We start from the raw sequence: 24,258 nt of genomic DNA, 5'->3' as shown, positions 1-24,258 counted from the left end.
AGGATGTCTCTGCCCATGAGGAGGAGGAGGAGGTATAGCGGAGGATCACACTGCTGATCTGTCTCCATCCGGAGGGGTGCGGGAGTTAGGGGCATCTTTTGGCTGGGAGACGCTGTGGGGGGCAGAGGATGGGGCCAGGCTGTGGTCATGTGGGCTCAGGGGGCTGCAGGTGGCGTCCCCCTTTCTGCTGGGAAGGCACAGCGCCTGTGCGGCCGCACTGCTCTCACACCCCTAAGGCTGGCCCTGGGTAACAGTCCAGGACAGGCATTCACCATCCGTGTTGTTCTTGTATCACAGACAGAACACAGAACGTGTGAATGCAGCCTGACGCCTACATGTTTCTGATTGTTAGAACTGAAGATGAATGAAAGTGGTGCTTTGGGGAGCATTTTTCTGGACTTCCTGCCGCTGAGGACCCTATTATCCGCCAACCCTGCTCCCTGGTAACAATAGATCATATTTAACTAAACAGTAAATTGATAGACTGAAGGCTCAGTATCCCTTTAAGACATTATTTAGGCTATGCTGAAATCTGGACTTTATTGAGAGCATGTGAGGACATAACCTATTGTTAGTAAGGCTTATATAATAAAGTGTCCATCATTTGATTTTAAAACATATGGTAGAAATTTGAGAGATGAATGTTACCTCTGGACAATATGAATGGAAATATGTGAGGTATAGAAATTAGATTTGAAAAGTTCCAATGTTTAAATATTTTACAATAAACACATATAGGAGATATTTGGGTTCCTCAGGTTTACCTGGTATCTACTCGTCTTAGGCTATGCACACACTCACTTTAGCTCAGTCTTTTTTTTGGTTAAAACCAGGAGTGGATTCAAAACATGGAACTGTGCAAATCTTTCCATTATAATTTTGCCCTGTCAGTTCCACTCCTGGTTTTGTTTGAACAAAAGACTGACTAAAAGAATGACGGAAATACTATGTGTGAACATAGCCTTATAGTCTAACATTCACCTACAGTTCTATGTTTTATTTTGTTAGGCTATGTTCCCACACTGTCAAAATGACAGCTGTCATTTAAAAGCAAATAACGGACATTATTTTAAAATTACAGCCGTTAATCATGTAGTAACTGTCAAATAAAAGTGAAAGTCATTTTGAACATAGCGTCTAAATCATTATTTCTTTCTTTTCCACCGGGGATCTGATGTTTTTTATGACAAGAATAGTTTAGTCAATGAAACCAATCAAATTAAAAGTTGTTATGCTTTTCTGTGTCAAAGTCCAAGGCTGGGCCTAGGATTTCTGACACAAATATGCAAAAAAGGGGGTATTGGATATTTCAATTTATAGGGAGCAATGTATCAATGGAGACTCTTGAGTACTTTATTGGATTTTTTTCACTGATCTCCCTGAGCTTAGTGATTGCTGTGTTTTGTTGCCACAAATATGCAATGGATTTGCTGCCTGTTTCTGACGTGATTTGCCCAAGGATTGCCACAAGTGTTTCTGAACAATATAAGTGATATCACTTACTTCCACTGTAAAAATGTTTTCACCTTCCTGGCTGCAAAACACTGCAAAAAATGTACATATTGTTATAGAATACCCAATTTCTATGCAAAGCATGCGCATGCAATAGGATAACTCACTGAACTAGCAGTGAGATAAAGGTCCCAGTGGAGGGCCATAATATGTTGCTTGATTGCCACTGCCAATTGTAAATACTTCAGAGTCTACACGTTGCAATGTGACCCCTTTTATAATTTACTGTGAAGGCTACAGTCTTGATCCACAAGCACCCCAAAGGTATCAATGGTTCAATTGGATAACTGTGCACTGGTTGCTATTATTGCTACATTTGCATCAGAATATGTGCCATATTTCCTTCAAAATAAATAATAATAGAATAATATGCTTTAAAAAATAGAAGTAGATGGCCGAACAACAGCCATATACCTTTGGGTACATATAGGCTACTATAATTGTTCAAATTGTCCATTCATGATCAATGACATCACTTGAAGGATAGAAAATCATTTTGGGTATTTAAAATGGTTAAAAATCTTTGCCCAATCCCACTGCAGCCCGGGCCAAAATTTACAACTTACATCTAAGATATTAAAAAAGATAGTGTGCCATTTTGATCAACACAGGTACCTATGACTTACAACCAACTATACAGTGTGATCACTTTAAAAGCTGGGTTCACACACTGTATACTTCAGGCAGTATTTGGTCCTCAAGTCAGGTCCTCATAGCAACCAAAACCAGGAGTGGATTGAAAACACAGAAAGGCTCTGTTCACACAATGTTGAAATTGAGTGGATGGCCGTCATATAACGGTAAATAACTGCCATTATTTCAATATAACAGCCGTTGTTTTAAAATAACAGCAAAAATTTGCCATTAAATGACGGCCATCCACTCAATTACAACATTATGTGAACGTTCCTTTCTGTGTTTTCAATCCACTCCTGGTTTTGGTTGCTATACAGCCTCACAAATACAGCCTCAAATATACATAGTGTGAACCCAGCCGGGCCCATGCGCAATGATAAATTTCCCCGCAGAGTACATAAAAGGGTCTCAACATTAAAACTCTCGTCTAACCTTTACAATCATATAAAAAACATCATGCAGACCAATAATAAAAACATCATTGCTGTGTCTGCAAAAGACGAAAATGGTCTCATTGAACTGGCAACAATTCTTTCCATTGTGTTTCATTTATCATCATGCGCTATACATCCCACCAGCGAGAAATGTTGAAGACAGCTAAGAAATATACTGTCTAGACTGACATCAATGCAGATGACAACAAACAAGTGCTGTCCTGAGAGAAGTATTTATCTGTCACACAACATATCCTTGAGAAAGAAGTTCACGCTAGGACACATGACTAATGACCTTTTACAGTGCAGCACATTTGTAGAGTTAATTGCTCTCTAAACATTATTTAAGGCATTAATCGACATGTTCATTCCTCTTTATGTGTATTTATGCTGTCTGTTCCTATGACAACTCATAAAAAATACTTCATGTCAATGCATTTTCCTTAGATTCCCTCTCACCAACCTGCTGAACATCATCACAAAGTAGAGATAAGCAAATTTCCCATGAGCTGATTCATTAAGGCAAAGAAAAACTTATGGATTGTAAGTTCCATTGCTGTACAAAGTTAGCTTCTACTTAAAGCAACTCTGTACCCACAATCTGTCCCCCCCCCCCCAAACCGCTTGTACCTTCAGATAGCTGCTTTTAATCCTGGGGTCCGTTCAGCAGGTGATGCAGTTATTGTCCTGAAAACAACTTTTAAACTTGCAGCCCTGCGTCAAACTGCCATGGCCTAGAAAGTCTGTGCATTAGGCTGGCACAACCTCTATGTACCTCCTCCCCGCCCTCTTTATCATTAGGAATGCTCCAGGTTGATATTCTCCTTTTCCCCATTTGTCTGAACACTGCACAGGTGCCTTAACGATCCAGCCCATGTGCCGTGCTCACACAGGTGATGAGTAGTAGAAAATCTGCCTGGAGCATTCCTAAAGATGAAGAGGGCGGGGAGGAGGGACAGAGAGGTTATGCCAGCCTAATACGGCCATTGGGCACAGGGCTGCCAGTTTAAAAGTTGTTTTTTAGGACAATAACTGCATCACCTGCCGAACGGACCCAAGGACAGATCTTGAATTAAAAGCAGCTATCCAGAGGTACAAGTGGTTTGGGAGGGGGGGAGGGGTGTCAGATTGTGGGTACAGAGTCACTTTAAGGCTATGTTCACACTAAGTTCTTTTTCAGTAAAGAACAGACGCTGATTGCAATGGAATCAGTGTCCGTTCTTTACTGCAGGGACGACATTGCATTAAAGCAATGCCCCCCGCTGTGTTCACACATGGTTATGTTAACGCCTCCGTTCTTTAGAACGGGCCTTAAAATAATGTACATGCCTATTATTTCTGGACGCTGTTCAATGAACAACGTGTGGAAATAATAGCTGTTCACACAATGTAACGTGCACAATGTAACAGAGGTATCAGCTGCAGGAACTTGTTGAATGCAGCTTGGCAGCTGGCAGTTTAACCAGGGCTGTGGAGTCAGTAAGCCACAGCTCCGACTCCGACTCCAACTCCGACTCCTGAATTTTATCAGGATCGTCTCCGACTCCTGCTCCTTCATAAATGGCCAGTCATATACAGCTTCTGTGTAATGTCCTACATGATGCTGGGGCAACTTCTGAGGGAATGAAGAAAAATATAAAGCAGCTTCTCCTGTGTGTGCAGTGGATGCAGCCAGTCTTCAGCCTCCATGTCCTAAACTACTCACAACTAGACTAGAAGGAGCAGATGGTCTTTTCCTGCTGACAATCTTCTATGTTTCTAACTAAATATTCACCATACACACAGAAACGCTGCTAACAATGCCAGATCCATGTAATATATAGGTGTCACACAAAGTAGTATAGGGGGGTCACATATAGTGATATAGACAAGTCACACATAGTGATATAGAGGGGACACTGTGGGTGTGGGGGCACGCCATAGCACACACACACACACACACAGCCTGCTGCAGCCATAGCACACAAACACAGCCTGCTGCAGCCATAGAACACTGAAGAAAAACACCACGCTGAGGACAGAGGTTACTGCTACACTACTTATGTCTTGTCCTCCTCCTCTATATTACACAGGATATCTTCATATTACACTGCTGCTCATACATAGTCATCCAGCATCCAGGGAGAGAACAGCACAGATCTCCCCCCACACAATGGACTCTTACAGCTCAGAAACAAACTGCCAAATAGTGACCAACAACTTTTCCTCAACCACCCTTATCTAATGGACCAGTGTCCTATTAGAATGTTGCTCATAATATATCTTGATAAGCAAAACTGAAAACTCAATTTTAAATTGTTCTAAGATTTTTTTCAGACTCCAGCCAAAACTAGTTCCGACTGCGACTCCATGACTCCGACTCCACAGCCCTGAGTTTAACAGCTGTTAACGCTGTTAAACATAGTGTGATCATAGTCTAAGGGACCTATTCCACGGGCCGAGGAGGGCCCGATCAACTGGGCTGGGCCTATTCTACGGCCCGATGATCGCTGAGCGAGGGCTGCAAGGGCATCGTTACCGATCTCCTTGCAGCCCTTGCAGCATCATACATTACCGGTCCAGGCTTCTTCTCCGCGCTGTCTTCATCCCAGGGTCCCGCGCACTCTATCTTCAGAATGGCCGGTCAGCTGACAGGCCACACTCAGCCAATGACAGGCTGCGGCGGCCCCAGCCTGTGATTGGCTGAGCGCTCCGTCAGCTGACCGGCTATTCTGAAGATAGAGCGCGCGGGACCCGGGGATGAAGACAGCGTGGAGAAGAAGCCTGGACAGGTAATGTATGATGCTGCTGCTCCTCAAATCGTCGGTCGCCCGCCGCACACCGCGATGCGCGGTGGGGGAACGATGATTTTAGGTCTGGCCCTAAATGAACGATCGGCTGATCGTTCTCTCTATTTCACCGAACGATAATCGGCCGAATCGGGCCAAATGGGGCCGATCCGGCCGATTATCAGTCCTGTGGAATAGGGCCCTAAGGCTATTTTCACACAATGTAAGTTTTGTATTAATCACAGACGTTGTTGCCGATTTGCAACAATGTCCGTGATTAATACAAAAGTTATGTTGTACTGCAGTCAGAGGGAATCCCGGCAGGACTGACATGTCAGTTTTGTGCGGCCGCTATTCATTGAACAGTGGCCGCACAAGCCTGACAGGTCACACAATGGAGAGTGTTCAATGGTGAATTGGAATGGAGGTGCACACGGTTGCGCCCGCCTCCCAAATCAATAGAATTGAAGTTTATTCAGTGCCGGGATTAACTTCACTGACACTGGCTATTCTGTGACTCAGCCGGGTCACAGAGCGGCCACTGTCTTACGTAATGTGAACCTGGCCTAATACTGTAAAGTAGCCGCCTTGTGCAGAAAATGTTCCACACATCTACCTAATGCTCCCCCCCCATAATTCACTGGTTTTATGTTATTTGTCTGTAGGGATGCCGTTGGCAGCTGCTAGAGGAGGAAAACAACACCTTGTGGTGGATAAGGGGGTTCGGGGGTGATGGGTTTTCACTGCCCGACCCTTTTTTTCACAGACTGATAAGCAGAGCTCTGGCTGCAGCTTACCCCCACACAGCCATGCTGTCGGCCAAGCTATTATTTGAGCCGACAGTTGTTAAAAGTGTATGGCCACCTTAATTGTGCTGTGAGCCTGCGGTTATCAGCTCAGGTTATGAGCAGTACCAAGTGGGACACATTAAGGCAAAAATGATCAATGGAAAGGGATCATTTGCCAACCACTTGGTGCAGTCGGGTCCCACCTCAGTCAGTCATTGGTTGGGCAAAGTAGTTCTTGGAGGGGCATTATCAGCTACCAGGAAGTAACATTGACAAGAATAGACCAGAAGCATCAACTTAGACCTCCAGGGGCTCTTCACCAAATAACCAAATATACAGTATGTGTGTGTATATATATATATATATATATATATATATATATATATATATATATATATATATATTTATTTATTATTATTTTTCCGATGCAAAAACAAACAAAAAAAAACTCTGGGACCTATATTTCCAGTCTCTTTCAACTCTCCATATAAGCCCCCAGAGAATTGTTCCTTAAGGGAGAATTCCAGTGAAAATGATAATTTTCCAGCAGCCAGGGGCAGGGGGAGCATAATAAACAAGAGCTACTTACCTCTCCCCTTGCCCCTGAAACGCTGGCAGGGCTTTTGGACCCCTGCTGGAACTTATTTTTCCACCGAGTTCCAATGTCTTAACGACTTGGAGTAAAGTTCCTGACCCGACTGATGGATTTCCTGCTCAGCCAATCAGTGACTGTAGTGGTATCCTGCCCCAGTCACGGACTACCTGAGTGGACAAATCCATTAGCCGAGTCATGACGTCGATGGTGAAGGAGATGCAAGAGCCCGGTGAAGGCATGGCTGCGTAGATTGCCTATCATCATAATGCTGACCTATACAATAGCACTACAGTAGAAGAGCAGTCTATTGTATCAGTGATCGGAAGATCACTAGTTAAAATACACTAGTGTACACTAAAGGGTTAAGGAACACCAGACATAGGTACTTAGGTACAAAAAAGACACTTATACCACTTATCCTTTAGTAGGTCTAATCCTATAAACTGTTCCATCCTATATAACATTCTAAATGAAGAAAAATAATAGCCAATTTTTATTTTTACAGAAGTCTATGGGGACATTATAGAATATGCCTAGGTACTATACCTCACTAATGTAGCGGTGGCAGAACATGATGTCAATTCAGCCTAAGCGGAAAAAGGAATGGATTAACATGCTAGGAGCAGGTTTTGTTCCAAGACTTAATGTGCATATCTGATAAATGAGACATTAACCACAATTACGTGACTCTCATTTATATAAATGTTCCTCATTTATTCTAATGGTAAATTCACTGTTATAGATCAAAAAACTCTTTCCACATGAACTAGCTATTATAATTTGGCAACCTTTCCTTGTATTTACTTTTTCACTGATTGTGATTTGTTTTATTTAGCCTACGTTACATATGTTATTTATTTGTACCATATAGTCCTGTACACTGATAACCTACAATGTTTTTTTTTTACTTTGTTTGTAAAAGTCCACTGTTAATAACCACTTTGTTCTTTTGTTTTTTTTTCCCCAAAATTTTGATTTTTGTAATAATTAATTTATGATTATATTTTGGAAGTGTGTATGTGTGTGTGTGTGTGTGTGTGGGGGGGGGGGGGGGTTGATGGGGCAGAGCTCCATTTTTTACACACCTGCCTATCTAATAAGAGGAGTTTAATGCATGTAGCTTCTACTGAACTTAATCCTAAATCTACTGGTAGTAACTGCCTGAGCTTCCTCTAGTGGTGGATGTAATCAGTCAGGATTTTCAGTGTTTATTTCTATGATTACACAGAGAATAATGAGTTCAAACTAATATAAAACTATATTGTAAAGTTAACCTAGTCCTGTTCTAGTTATTGTGGATGGGGTCTGACTACTGCGATCACACACTTATCCTCTACGCTGTGGATAGGGGATAAGCCTTGAACCCCTTGAATTGATTAAGGGACTTTCTTTTTTCATTGATAGTATTAGGCTATGTGCACACTTGGTTTAGGCTATGTTCACACGCCAGAAGAGACCGGCCGTTCCGTCACCCGCCCGTGTCACGGAACGGCCGGTCTCTGCCAAGATCATCCCAGCCGGTACTGCAGTACCGGCTGGATGATCTTTCCGGCCCACAGCACACAATGAAGCAAGTGGCCGGAGCCGCTCGCTTCATTGTGTGAACTGACATGGGTTTCTGCGAATTCTGTGAATTGTGGCCGCAGAAAACTGGCATGTCAGTTATCTGCGGGTCCGCATGGGATCCCAGCCGGAGCGTACACTATGTGTATACGCTCCGGTCGGGATCCCATAGAAATGTAGGAAATGTTCACAGGCGTACAAAGTAACGGCCGTACTTTTACGTAGTGTGAACATAGCCTAACAGCGTCCATTGCATAGCAATGGACGCTGTTAAACTGCCGGCTGCCGGGCTGCATTTAGGACGTTCCTGTAGGTGATACCTCTGTTGCAGGAACGTTCTTCTTTTACTATTGATTTGCGGGCACCGTCGGGTGTGCCTGCAAATAAATTAGCCATTAAATTTAATGTAATGTGCAGCCCCCGCACATTACATTGTATAAACAGCTATTTTTTCCAGACGCTGTTCACTGAACAACATTTGGAAATAATAGTCAGGTACATTATTTAACACACAATCTAAAGAACGGGAGTTAACATAATGATGATGTGACTTCAATGCAATGCCGCCCCTGCAGTAAAAAACGGACGCTGATTCCATTACAATCGTTACTGAAACCTAACATTGTGTGAACATAGCCTTAAAGTGACCTTTCAAAAGAAAAAGAAAAGCCAAAAGCCAGAGACAGGACACTGCTCCAGCCTTTAAATAGCTGAGCAGGCCTGCCACATTACGTCGCAGGTCCTTTCTCACTACCAGGAAAGAACCGTAGACTGAAGCTGCAGACTGCAGGCGTTAGCACCGGAACTGGGGAGGTAAGTGGGTTTTTTTTGTTTTTCACCCCCTCTCCGGGCATATTAAAAGAAAGTGTCCTGCCCAAAGTTCTCCTTGAAAAAACTGTTAGATTGGCAATATAAAGCATTTATTATGCATTATGTGTAACTATTTTAGTGTAAAATGTTTGTTTTTTGGCAACAAATAGTATATATATGACTTCATGTACTGTATGCTGCAGCAAGCTAAATCATGGTACCTCACTGCACAAGCTTTAGAGCTCAGCCTGTGTACATAGTGCATAGCCAGCAAACATCATTACAGACAGTTGTTTTGATCTCTCTGAATACTGTGCTGATTCACTGACTACGCTGAGAACAAGGTTAAAGCCTATGCACGCTATGGCTCAGACTGTAAAAAGGGCACCTATTAATTCACAATGTACCAGTTACTGCTCTCCTTAGAGGTGTTCAGCCTTGTGTAATTATGTATGAAGATAGATTGTTTATTGCTATGGTAGATTTCTAGAAAATTTGCAAGTGTGAAGGTTTAGAGCTAGGGATATTATAAATTTAACACATGAAGGCAAATGTATGAACTCTAAACTGACTGCTAAACCTAATGGATATTAACCCCTTAAAAATCAGAGGTATATTGTCCCTCAATGAGCATTTTTCCAAATGTATAGTTTGTGAGATATAGGCTATGTTCACGCTAAGCAAAAAAAAAAAAAAACATAGGGTGTCATCTTTAATTATTATTATTATTATTAAGGTTATTACTGCACTTTAATTTACCCAAATTGAATGCATTAAAGTCAATGGAATAAAATAATTATTTTTGGATGTCTTTTGCAAGCAATAGATGTTATTCTTAGAATAAGAAATGGTAGGCTCTGAAGAAACTTCCTCACATGCAAAAAAATAATAAGTTTTTGGTATTTAACCCCTTAGCGACCCATGACGTATCTGATACGTCATGGTGCCGCGGGGGGTGTTCAGAGAGGGGTCCCCCCGGGACCCCGCTCTGAACGGCGCTGATATGTGCAGCCGGGCAGTGCCTCTATTAGCCGGCGCGGGTCCCGTTGCCGCGCCGGCTAATTAAACCTCTAAATGCAGCTGTCAAACCTGACAGCTGCATTTAGAGGCTTTACGCCGCAAGTCCCTGGTGTCTAGTGGGACAGATCTCCCCTCTGCGATGCGATTGCGGGGGGAGATCCGTTCTTCTGGCCGGGCCAGGCCTCAGCGTCGGAATGATGCTGATCCCGGCTCGGCAATAGATTGCTATGGCCTGCAGCAGGCCGAAGCAATCTATGACCGATGTAATCGATCTTTGCTGTGTATATATACAGCATTGATCTCTATGAGAGATCAGTGCTGTGTATATACAAGTCCCCCAGAGGGACTTCTAGTTACAGTAAAAAAAAAAAGTAAAAATGTTTTTTATTAATAAAAATCCCCTCCCCTAATAAAAGTCCAAATCACCCCCCTTTTCCCATTTTACAAATATAAATAAATAAACAAATAAATAAACATATTTAATATCACCGCGCGCGTAATTGCCCGAACTAATAATTAATCACATTCCTGATCTCGCATGGTAAACAGCGTTAGCGCAAAATAATTCCAAAGTGCAAAATTGCGCATTTTTGGTCGCATCAAATCCAGAAAAATTTTAATAAAAAGCGATCAAAAAGTCACATATGCGCAATCAAGTTACCGATAGAAAAAAAATGTCATGGCGCAAATAATGAAACCTCACACTACCCCATAGACTCAAGAATAAAAGCGTTATAAGCATGGGAATAGAGTGATTTTAAGGAACATATATTTGTTAACAATGGTTTGAATTTTTTACAGGCCATCAGATAATATAAAAGTTATACATGTTACATATTGTTGTAATTGTAACGACTTGAGGAACATGCATAACAAGTCAGTTTTACCATAGGGTGAACGGCGTAAATGCAAAACTCACCGAAATCAAAACAAATTCCTTTTTTTTTTCAATTTGACAGCGCAAATTATTTTTTTCCGGTTTCACAGCATATTTTATGGAAAAATAATGCCTGTCTTTGCAAATTACAATTGGTTTCACAAAAAATAAGGGCTCATGTGGGTCTCTAGGTGAAAAAATACAAGTGCTATGGCCTTTTAAACATAAAGTGGAAAAAGCAAAAGTGCAAAAACGAAAATTGGCTTTGACTTTAAGGGGTTAAAAAATATATTTTTAATATATATATTTTATATTTCTTTTAAGAATGAAAGTTAAAATCAATAAATCATGAAATATCATAAAATAACACTACTGTAGATATATTGCATAGAACTATATAACGTTTTTGGTCACAATGATATGGACAAGGATTGCGCTATATAGTTCTATGCAATATATCTACTGTTGTTTTTTATGATATTTCATGATTTATTGATTTTAACTTTCATTCTGTAGGGTACAAACCTACACATCGTATACGCAGCAGATACGCAGCAAATACGCAGCAGATTTGATGGGGCATATTTGATGCTGTGTTCAGTTATTTAGATCTAATCTGCTGCGTATTTGCTGCGTATCGCAGCAGTAAATAGGCTGCGTATACGGTGCTGTTCTGTTCGGTTCTACTATACACATAAAATGTTTTGGTCATTTTTGACCGGACCCATTAAGGTCTCGATTTTTAACTAACTAGTGTTTTATTTGAACATCTTTTGCATTATCATACTGTATGTGAACATGGTTGTTCATAAACAAATGAAAAATGAAATAAAAAACTTAATTTATATATTTTTTGTGTCAAAAAAATGTTTGATGGCCTTATTGCATTATTCATGCATATTGCACATTTGCACAAAAAAGGTCAAAACACACTTTGGAGAAACATGCATATGTGTGCAAATGCACGCTCACCTGAGTGGGTCATACACAATTAGGTACGACTCTAATAAGCGCTCTGGATCAACGGAGGATGCTGCCTTCCACCTTCCGATTCTCCAAAGTGGATCCTCGGTGTCAATAACAATAGTGGTAAAAGGAAGAGGTTGGTGGGATTCGTCTGGCGCAAACACCCCTTTTGGAACACCGGCCACGTTCCCCTGTTCCTTCCCTGAATGAAGAGAACTCCTGGCACTGGTGTGAAGTCAAATTCAGGCTCCAAAAGGGGTGTTTGCGCCAGACGAATCCCACCAACCTCTTCCTTTTACCACTATTGTGAAAATTTTTTTTTTAAATACCTAAAACTTATTATTATTATTTTTATGCATGTGAGGAAGTTTCTTGAGAGCCTACCATTTCTTATTCTATTATTTTTCTGGTCCATAGGTGCAAACCAGGTAGTGCACTCATTACCTACTCAATTATTTTCCATATAGAACACGGTTGAGCACACACATTCTTTTCATACAGATGTTATTTTTACCATTAAATTCAATGGACTTTTCAAATAAAGACACACCCAAAGGGCAATCAGTCCATAATTCAGTTGTAGAATAATGTAACAACAGCCGTTGTTGTAATGACGGGCAGTTAAAACACCAATTGACTGAAGTCATAGGCTCAATAATCCTCCTTGCACTGCTTTGTTTTATAACCTGTTGCCCTTGGTTAGGATCTGCCAGGCACCTACTAAGGGTTTATTTACATAGATTTATCTGACATCTTTATGACAGCTTATTGAAGCTAAAGTCAGGACAAAACTATAAACAAAAAACAGGTCATAAAGGAAAAATTGAGATTTCTCCTCTTTTGAAATCCATTCCTGGCTTTGGCTTCAATAATCTGCCAGATAGCTGTCGGATAAATCTGTCTGTGTAAATGCAACCTTAGTTGGGTCACTCGTGTTCAGTTCAATAGCAGTCACCTAATCTGTCCCATTAGTACTGGAAGTTGGTTTTCACTTCACATGAAAGCAAGGGGGATTGTGGGAAGCATTCTGCACTGTTGCATAGCAACAGCAAGGTCACAGTTTAGAGAGCAAACCAGGAAGTAAATATATCCATGGGGAATAAAAATGGCACAGGGTATAAAAGTTATTTTACTGAAAACAGCACATTTGTTATCCTTTACATATACACATCTAATGTTACCTTCTTTGCTTTAACACCACCCCTTTACCAAAGTAGGGAAAAAATTAAATTTCGAGTAATCTACATTTAATAATATTTCAACATAAATAATATGATTAGTTTCATATTTTTGGGCAGCACTCCCCACCACCCTTCATCTGCTCAGTATTAGGGTTATCTTTTACATTGTGGTCATAAAGTTTTAGCTTTACACAATTTTGTTTCCCTGAGGCCTCCCTTCACAATGTGAATACTCTATAGTTTTGTTACAAAGTACAAATGGCAGAAATTCATTTTGCACATCATATGCACAGAGTATCTATAACATACTGAACAGGCCACTGCTTTCTTCCTGTTTGCCAACCAGTAGCCTCCAGCTGGTGGCAGCTATTGATAGCCATTGTGCCTAGTGGCACCAAGGATTTCAAAGTGTTAGTGAAACTTGGCACTTGCGTCAAGACGACATTGTTGGCAGCTAAAGCCTAACTCTACCTGCAAAAATGTCTCTTCTGTAATTTAATAAGAATAAAATACTTTGCAAACAGCTGCTGTGCATTTACCCTGTCGACCCCCTACCCAACCACCTTGGTATGCCAGAATAGGTTAGAGAGCTCTAGTCTGCAGCATGGCACCAGTGCTGTCTGTGATGACAATTATTTAATTTCTATTGAAATGACAGCTGTTTATGTAGATATTTTCAGAATGCACAAGGACATATAGCCATAGCTTGAATCTACTGCCAAGTCAGATTCTTAGAGATTGTGAAACATCAAACGAAGCAAATATCTTAACCTTCCTTTTTAGCCCGTGTGAGCAATGGTAATTAGTCCAGATAATTTGCTGACCAATACAAAAAGTTTTTTATATCTCACAAGAACAAATGTTCGTGATCAAAGCAAGAGATTTAACCATTCCCAGATGTAGGAGCAACTAGGTTAGGAACATAAATATTTCAACTGCAGATTGACAAGTAGCATTTCAATACTTTATTTGGCATAATAAAAGGGTAAACTTTAAGGAATTTAGTTAAAAACAAAAACTGTGGTTACAAAATTAACAATGCCAAATCCCTGTACCGTCGACAAGCAAGAACAAGGACATATCCTGTAAAACTGTTATACAAGAGTGATGTAGACTGCTTTGAACTATAATATTGATCAAAACCAGGGAAAGCACCATGCACACTCTCCAAAGATGTTCTTAACCACCAAAGACTCTCTAAGGATCTAACACTAGTTCCAAAAAATGGCTGTAAATTCTTTTGACTGATTGCGCAAAAACGTACCCCTTTCGGTGTGTGTTCATTACCTTTTCCCCGTTATCCACACTATCACTATAGATTGAATAATTTTGTTGTTTCATAATGTAATATTCAACCTTTATTCAGTAGCCCCCCCCCCCAAGAAAAGCTTAGACTTACCTGATTACAAACCGCTTACAGTTACTTAATAGGACCACCCTTTTCCAACATATAAGGCTGGGTTCACACAACGTTTTTGCAATCCGTTTTTTAATTCATTTTTTGATGAAAAACTGATGAAAAAAATGGATGCAACTGTGTGCATCCATTTTGATCCATTTTACCATTGACTCCCATTACAAAAAAAGGATCAAAACGGATCCGCTTTTTTTTAGCATACACAAAAACGTGGTCGACCTAATTTTCGTGTCCGTTAAAAAAAAAGGATCGCAAAAACGTAGTGTGAACCCAGCCTAATATGGGTTTATAATTTGGCAGTTAAGGAAAATGTGAGATAGAGCTTAACTTTAATAATGTAGGGGATATCATGTGACAGGTGTAATTATACAGCCAGGGGATATGTATTAGGCTTACATACCCCTCAATGTAAAAATTTCACTGTAGCCATTTAATAACATCTCAATAATTTTAAGTGATTTTTTTTTTTACATTATGTGCACCTGTTTTTGGGTTGTGTGTTTTACCGATATAGCGTTTTATATTTCCCAACTGGCTTCCAGCTCACATCTAGCCATTTTTTAATGCCTTTTTTTTGTGAATTAGGGAAGTGAACCTGGCCACACAGTAGATTAGTCAGTAAACAAATTTTGGTGGGACTGACCATGTAATGCATATGATGGCCTCCTGACTCCCCCAACAGATGATATCGGGGCAAATCAGGCTAACTGAATTTCAACTGCCTGATCATTTCATTCTTGGGAAGTTAAAGAGGTGTTTCCACCTTGGTAAACTTGGTTCTTAGCCCCCTCCGGCCTGTTGGTGGCTGCCAGAAGTGGTCGGGAAGCTGAAGACAGCCAAACTGTTTGTCTTGCACAATTTTAGGTACCTTCTGGAGTAAGGTACCCTTCATCAGTAGACCCTATTTCGCACATATTAGTTTAAAAATTGTTGCTTCTCCTAAAAGACAAATCACTGGATGAAAGTGAGAAACTCAAAAATAAGGCAATGCTATATGGCTTTTTTTTTTTTACTATTATATATTACTGCCATTTTTTATAGCTATATAATACTATACAAATGGTGTGTGAACATACTGTAGCTTAAAAATGTAAAGAGCCTTGAAAAGTATTACAATGTATTGTCTATCAGAGATGATGTTTGTATGGCTGTTTATATAAATATCATGCACAAGAAGGTTTTAATAGTAAATTTCTCTTGATATGAGTTACTGCATTATTTTTAGAACTGTAGCAACTTCAAGACAGAACACTATAAAGAAAGCCAAGCAAAAGCCTGGGAAAAGAAGCTTTAAAGGGAACCTGTCACCCCCCGTGCCGGGATGACAGGCTCCCGACCCCCCGCTACGGCCCTCTATACTCACCTGATCCTGCTTCTGGATCCGGTTGGGTCACGGAGATCTCAGCCACTGCAGCCCGGCGTGCGCGCTGAGAGATGAGTCCAACGCTCATAGAGAATGACCAGAGAGTCCAGCGCACTGGGGGTGAAAGGTTCCCTTTAATCTCTCCTACTTTACTCATCCATTTTCTGCACTTTGACTCCAAAAATGATTATTAATGAGTATGTGCCATTATATCATCCTGATGTAAATGTCTTTTCTATTGGCCACAACCGACTGTTTACAAGATTAGATGACTTTCACACAGTAATGTATTCCTGACATAAAACGCTATCCTCTACAGTGCAGCTTTCTACAAGTAATATGTAGAGATGGTTCATTATGCGTCGTAACCTAATAGTTTAAACTATACACAATGCCCATATTGTTACATTTACATTTTTTTTTTTACATACATCTCATTGTACAGCAGGGAAATTCATTCATCTTTGTAATTCTAGTGGTATAATTTCTTCTCTTGTGATCTCTATAGCAGCCGGTTCATGTCATTGCAGGCTAATTTCATATGCTTTATATCCTTCAACTCAGAGCTTATCTACATTAAGCCCAGTGGCTCACCCGCTACCATTGTACATTGCAGAAACAGACTTAATTGGCTTTTAAAATTACATTTGTTCCATCTCAGCACATGTCACGATGTATAACTTGTGAGAACCAATTGTGTATTTATGGTTCCTCAAATTATTAATTCCCTCCAGTTTATCCACATACGTTCCTCACATTAACAGCGATATGGAGATTTTGCCAGATGTTCATGCATGCTTTGATTTGGAAATTATTTTAGCATTACACAACACTGACACATAAAACCTTAGCGGCTCCTGTAGGTCTAATTTTCATTAGTACGTTCCATGTTGATGGCGGCGTAGTACTTAGAAACTGTAAGGGTATGTTCACACCAAGGAATAGGCGAGGAATTACAAGCTGAATCTCCGCTTAATTTTGTGCGTATTCCACTTGAAATTCCACCTGTAAATTATGCACAGAGCAATGTTTAATAGCATTTCCACTCTGTTGTTCACACGGCGGAATTTATGCACGGAATGTTCCACCGCACATTTGCTTTCCACCCAAACAATTGGCATGTCAACTGTTAGGGTGGGTTCACTCTAGGGAATCTATGCGGATAAGTTCCAGCGGATTCCGTCACTCGTACCCACTCATGGTTTCGTGCATCTCCGCCCGTCCCATAAACTCAATTCTATGGGCGGGCGAGTTCCGCCGTCCGTCGAAAGAATTGACATGTCAATTCTTTTGGCAGATGGCGGAATCCGCCTGGCTATAGAATGGTGTCTATAGCAAAGGCAGATATGCGCGCCGCCGTGAGGGGGTACAAGTGCCAGAATCCGCCAGAACTTATCCGCGCGGATTCCGTAGTGTAAACCCACCCTAAGGGCAAATTACGCTAGAGAAATCCCATTGAAGTCATTGGGGCTTTGAATTGTTTACTTTCCACTCGAATTCCGTGCCATTTCCACACGTATTCTGCGCCAACTGAAGAAGAGGAAATTTTTCAGAGGAAAATTTCCTCTTCAATTCCTCGCCTATTCCTCAGTGTGAACATATTTTTAAAGTGACTCTGTACCCACAATCTGTCCCCCCCAAACCACTTGTACCTTCGGATAGCTGCTTTTAATCCAAGATCTGTCCTGGGGTCCGTTCGGCAGGAGATGCAGTTATTGTCCTAAAACAACTTTTAATCCTGCAGCGCTGTGTCTAATGACCGGGGCTTACATTTTTATATGCATTAGGCTGGCACCACCACTCCGTCCTTTCTCCCCACCCTCCTTATCTTTAGGAATGATCCAGGAACATTTACTGCTGTTTGAGCTTTGCACAGGTGTATTAACGATCCAGCCCATGTTCATTATACACATAGGTGGGGAATAGGAGGCAATCTGCCGGGAGCATTCCTAATGATGAGGAAGGTGGGGAGGAAGGACAGAGAGGGTGTGCCAGCCTAATGCATATACAAATGTAAGCTTTAGCCGTTTGACACAGTGCTGCCGGATTAAAAATAGTTTTTATGACAATAACTGCATCCCCTGCCGAACGGACCCCAGGACAGATCTTGGATTAAAAGCAGCTATCTGAAGGTACAAGTGGTTTGGGGGGGGGGGGGGGGGCAGATTGTGGGTACAGAGTCGCTTTAAGGTTTAACATCAATGCAGTACTAAAGCAACAAAAAAATGAACAGTACAAGAAAAGACAGGCTTTGTTAGTTTACTGTGCTTGTCTTTGTGCCAGCAAATTCATTGTGTAAGAAATAAGCAAAACTGCTTGAAGCACCACTCGGTAAACTAATCCTTGCCAAACCATAAACTGTGATATGAAGCGACGTCGAACTTCTACCCTAAGAATAACATGAAACACACCGCCAAGTATTTTGAAATCTTCCCAAAATGCCTTTACAGCATATTGTCCAAAAGTGAATACCTTGTAAGTATTGATACAAACTTTTAATTATAAAATAGTGGATTCAGAAAATAAAATTGTGTGTTCATAAAATATTGGTGGAAATATGGTGTAAAATGTTCTGGGACTAAGGGGGCCTTTACTCAAAGAGATTTATCTGACAGAGTTTTGAAGCCAAAGTCAGGAACAGACTATAAACAGGAGAACAGGTCATAAAGGAAAGACTGAGATTTCTCCTCTTTTCAAATCCATTCCTGGCTTTGACTTAAAAAATCTGTCAGATAAATCTCTCTGTATAAACGCATCATCACACTCCCCTGTAGGGGAATTATTATCCTTTAGGCACAAGAGCTCCCGGGGACTTTGCACAAAAGGCAGCACCAAAGACTCACGTGCTACGGTGGAACCTTACTTCCTATATAGAAGGGAACAAAGTACCAGCAAAACATTGACTCTATATTCAGGATGTGACTTTAATAACATGCCTTTTAGGATTAAATGGACACTGTCACAATGTCACATGCCTTTTGATGTTATAGACACCTATCAAAAGTTTTTAAAGGTCAAGGTTTGAGTTCAGAAGTCTGTGCTTAGCGCGTTCTCTCGCTGTTCTGTGTCACGTGACCAAGATGTCCTTATAATGTAGCACCCGTGAAATGTCAAAAGTTATTTGGGGTTACAGGTACTGTTAAAGTGTCACTGTCAAACTTTCAAAACCTAAATCAACAGTAGATGTGATATAAAGCTTATTTGCAACTTATTTTCATTATTTTATTTTATTTTTTTTGTTATCCTGGAAAACATGTGACTTCCTGTGTTTCAAAGAGTCAGAAAACAGGAAGTCCCGTGTTGCCCAGGTCATCTGAGCGCTGACAGAGAAGGCAGTCATTTGATTGATGGACACTTTATACTGGTCAGACTTCATGTGTGTATTCTCTTTTTTTCAGCCAGCACAAGACTAAAAAGCTTCAGGAGTCTGGACCTGGATTTCTGGTAAGTACAGCTTTGTTTTAAAGCACAACTAAATTGCAAACTTGTTTTTTTTCAGATCTACTGCTGATTTAGCTTTTGAAAGTTATAATGACAGGTACATATTTTATGAGATCTCACCAACATTCAGGTTCGATTGATATAACTCATGATTCATTTTGGAGGGATTATTTCAGGTAAAAATAAACTGTATATAGTACATGCTTTGTTTGTTTAGCTGCTCAACTGATGTCAACAAATCTATCTATATTTATGTTGTGAACTAAGGGTGTCACTAGGTGCATAGATTTCCCCAGAGAATCAACCTGTTAACTGTTTTCTGGCAACATAACTGAACTATGCCTACCAAGAAGAGGAGAGATAAAACTAAATAAACAGCTAAACTTATACGATTTTTTTTTTTTTTCGAACAATTTTTTTTTTTGCATCAATCAGCTAGGAGCGAATGTAAGAAAAAATTACTTACAAAAAAGTCTCAACCCACTAATTTGGGGATAACTGAAAAAAATTGAAATTAAGCAGAGGTGTAAAATGTCACATACAAGACAAATATGTAATGGCTAGAGGTAGGGCTACTCGCCGTGTAGACACACATTAGTTTGCCTTCAAAAAGTTACCTGAAAGGGGCAGGTACACAAAATAAACAGGGTACTGCCAGGTGGCTACCACGGAGCAACACGATAAAACAGTTTACCACCTTTTGTTTTGAGGCCTAATTCACTCATGTTATTTATATGTTTTGTTATTTTTGACTACTGCTGTATTTTACTATTTTAACATTCACATATTATATTAACAAAACTATAAAAAAAGGAAAATCCTCCACAAGGAAACCTCTATCCTTGTTCCCACCTCAAAAAAGAGGAAGAGTAAAACATTATACAATTTTATATTTTGATAGCTATTTTTGACTGCTGTACCTGTATCCATGCCAAGCAGCTTCTTTGAGCAGACTGAATTTGCCATCCCTCATGTAAACATGACAAGTTTTGCTGTTGCTGTTTTTGAAGGAACCACTGACCAGCTTTCAAGGAACGTCAGACAAGCATGAATACGGACACAGCTAGCAACCCAATAAGCGGAAGAGGGGAGAAGAATGCTGGAAAGGAAAACTAGGCTTTTTGCTAGAGTATCTCTTTAAACACATTTGAATGTGAACACAATATGACTGCAACAAATGTCAATTGTCTGATTTACACTGATAATTACATAGATAATTAATAGCCAACCAAAACAAAAGAGAACCCTCCAAGTCACACTATCCCGCAAAGAGAACATTGCCTGAATACTCTGCAGTACACAAGTGAAGGCATGGCAGCTATTACCTCAATATATTTGCTCTACATTGATTTAGCGCACATCATTTTCCTTTGTGTTTGCCTGTAGCAGGTCATGTGTAGGTCAAGTGATAGGAATATTGTACAGTCTGTCTACACCATACAGTGACTTTATTACAAGGTACAGAGGCCATTTATGACTATTTTACTGATAACATTAAAGTAAAGGAAGATTTCCTGATTTAATTAAGAAATTTGGATTACACAATTATGATAACATCTAATCATTATCCACACATTTCTTTAAAGCTTTAACAGGAATAATCCTTTAAAGTAATTGCCCACTCATAAGCTTTAAAATAATGAGATACAATACATAACATGAATACATGAAGTTCATGCTTACATGCTACTTATTTTTAACTGCTGTTTGTCTTTTAGTTCATCATGTAGGCAAAGCTTCTGAGTGGTCAATAGAGCTAAAGGTCCTTTTACACTAAAAGATCCTCATCTTCAGCAATCCACCACCATCCACGCGATTGCAGCGCCTTTGCAAGTGGGGGGTTTGAGAAAATAAACAATCCTTGTGCCCCCCCCTGCTCCATGCACAGATCCATTTGACGACTTTCAGCTGTTCATCTTCAGCTGAAAACTGGGCAAATCACATACCCGGCTCTTCCAGCTGCAACATCACGGCCCGGCAGTGTAAAGGCCCTTTTCCACGGAGCAATTATTGGCCGCATTTGGCCGATATCGGCCAATAATCGCCCCGTTGAATAGAAGGCAACGATCAGCCAACATCGCTTGTGTCAGCTGATCAGTGCTGTCAATTGTCTTTCAACCATGTTGAAAGACAAACGACTGTGATAGCAGCGATCTGCTGCCATCATTCCTTGGAATAGGAGCAGTGGCAGCAAACCGCGATCACCCGGGCAGCCCCCCGTAGTCTGAGACACCTCCTGTCTTATTATTATTCCAGATAACTAAACTCTTCTTCCTTACTGCCGATCTACCTTCTTAAGGTCCTTTTAGATGCACCAATCTTCAGCCGTCCATGGCCGCAAACAGGCGCCAATCAGCAAGCGCTCACACGGCACAACTAATCAAGTGGCCTGGTTGTATGAACGATTCATGTATCGTTTATGAAGCCATTTATATCCACTGCTATCAGTCACACATCCACTGTCACACAGGGAGATGTGCCGCCAGTAAAAAATTATTTAAACTCCTGCTTAAAAGACGCAATCAGCCGATGAGCCTATGAGAAGCAACCCTCCTTGGCGATAGTCAGCTTGTGTAAAAGGGCCTTCAGACTGTTTATTAACATCAGCCATATGTACAACAGGATTATAAGGACAATCAGAGAGGATTTCTACTGCAGCATGGCCAGAGCGAATATGAGGGGTTAACCACTAGATAACTTTTAGTAAAAAGGGGACTTGGAGAGTACAGTATGCTTTGGCGCTAGTTGTTCATTATTCATTGAGTATACCACATAATAAATTGTCAAAATGACACTTTTCAGCCTTCACATGGTATTGGGGGCCTATGAACACATTTACAGTGTATAACAAGAGGATTTATCTATTAACAGTTTTGCGTTGCTAAAAACCATTTTGTCTTGACTGCACATCCTCCAGGTTGATAGACAATATACAGCTGTCGAATGGTGGCAACAAAGGGCAATGCAACCAATCCAGCGAGATTTTTGTAACTCAAAAGACAAGCATCAATCTACAATATTGGGTGCAACATCATGTAATAGGGCTCTTAGAATGACTGGATTTGTCAGGGAGCTTGTTGGTCTATGTGTTTGCATTATCATACAACGGCCCCACTTATGGGAAATCACAGTAAACACTTTCTTGACAGTTTTACAGGCAAAGCAGTAAGATTTTATCTACTCATCATTCAATACAAAAAACAATATAATGCTAATTGCATATTAACTCTGACAAGAGATCCATTACGCAGCACAGTTGTTGCCGTACGCCTCGCAACACTTTACATTTCCCTTTGAGCAAAGATTGACTCAAAAACAATTTTCACTTCATTTGCAAAGCAGAAAAGACAAGTACAGAAGCTATTTTAATATGTGAATAAAAATCGGAATTAAAATGCTGTATCGTTTATTATGCAAATAGAGATCATGCCTTAGAAGTTGCACATAAATGGTAGCCCAGCAGTTTGTGTACTGAATTTGCTTTGTTTAATCTTTGATCCACAAAAGAGGAGTTTATGATCCTATTGTCTCGATTTTATAGCCATTTGTTAATTTGATATCTCTCCAGTTGTATAAGCCAAGCATTGCTTGTTTTGGCTATCATACACTAGTATAATAAGCATCTAACTTGTTTTAACTGCATTCATTTCTTTAGTCCTACTGGGAAACTTCTGATCGCTTATACTGTATAATGCTTTAGTATACCAAAAGCATTACTTCAGGTCAATGAGAAGAAGTCAAGAAGTTCTGACAGCTCATTTATTCTATAATACATTACAGCACAGATCATGTGTTGTAATGTATTATAGATGCACCTCTAAAGTGAAAGTTAAACACACACAAATAAATAAATACATACATACATAAATACATAAATAAATATACACATTCCCCACCCCCCTTTATAAATGATCCCCTATGAATAAGATACACTTATTTGGTATCGCTGCATCCATAATGACCCCGTCTATTAATCCGTTACATTAATTATCCCGCCTGATTAACACCATAAAAAAAACAAAAAAACTAACATGACATTTTTAGTTAACTCCGCCCCCTAAAAAATATAGATAAAAACGTCACATGTACCGAAATGGTGTACCACTAAAAACGTCAGCTTATGCCGCAAAAAAAAAGCCCTCACATAACTCCATTGGCGAAAAATAAATATATTACTGCTCTTACAATATGCAAGACATAAACAGTTTTTATAGTATAAATGCTATAAACTATAACAAAAGCCATATAAAATGGATATCACTGTAATCGTACCAACCTGAGGAATATTGATAACATGTGACGTACAGTAAACGGCGTCCAAAAAAAACTATAAAAAATAAATTGTGTTTTTTATTCGTACCACCTCATTAAATTTTTTTTTTAAATGATCAGGCTGTCACATGTCCCCCCGAATGGTACAGATGGAAATTCAACTTGTCTTACACAAATGTTTTGGCACTGTATGTGACATGGTATAATGCTAAAAGAAAAAGAAATAAAAAAAGGCCCCAAAATTCCCCAGGTCTCTGTCATGTCTGCGGCCTGTGGTCAGGTGACGCACTGCGGCCACATATGGGGGATTTCTAGAAACATTGGAATAAGGGGAATCAATAGTGAGATTCATTTCTCAGTTAGTATTTGCTGTGTTAGAAGAAAAAATGGATTAAAATGGAATATCTGCCAAAAAAATTATAATTTTAAATTTCTCCTCCAACCTGCTTAAATTTCTACGAAACACCTAAAGGGTTAATAAACTTATGAAATGTTACTTTGAATACTTTGAAGGGAGGGATTTATGGGGGTAACTAACATACAGGCCCACAAATCCACTTCAGAACTGAACTGGTCCCTAATAAAATCAGATTTTGAAATTTTCCTGAAAATTTT

The 24,258-nt window shown here is 40.1% G+C and overlaps 1 protein-coding gene and 1 long non-coding RNA gene across 3 annotated transcripts in view; one reads left to right on the top strand and one right to left on the bottom strand.

Moving 5' to 3' along the window:
• THRB (thyroid hormone receptor beta) overlaps nt 1-24,258 on the bottom strand; it is a 259,592-nt gene that overhangs the window by 207,542 nt on the left and 27,792 nt on the right. The window contains exons 1-2 of one of the 2 annotated variants that reach the window (XM_069958678.1): nt 2,139-2,266; nt 1,504-1,544 (exon numbers count right to left, since the gene is read on the bottom strand). The exons of the other annotated variant lie outside the window; for it this stretch is intronic. The gene's annotated coding sequence lies outside the window, so the exon portion shown is untranslated. Of the gene's footprint in view, nt 1-1,503; nt 1,545-2,138; nt 2,267-24,258 lie in introns of those variants that run through there. 2 annotated transcript variants of the gene reach the window in all.
• LOC138783675 (uncharacterized) lies at nt 312-20,454 on the top strand. Its single transcript, XR_011361730.1, has 3 exons — nt 312-443; nt 19,329-19,374; nt 20,382-20,454. It is a non-coding gene; the product is annotated as an uncharacterized lncRNA (long non-coding RNA).

Source organism: Dendropsophus ebraccatus, chromosome 2, assembly GCF_027789765.1.
Source record: "Dendropsophus ebraccatus isolate aDenEbr1 chromosome 2, aDenEbr1.pat, whole genome shotgun sequence".
Taxonomy (NCBI): domain Eukaryota; kingdom Metazoa; phylum Chordata; class Amphibia; order Anura; family Hylidae; genus Dendropsophus; species Dendropsophus ebraccatus.
The sequence above is the reverse complement of the archived record's forward strand: the minus strand, read 5'-3'. Positions and strand labels throughout refer to the sequence as shown.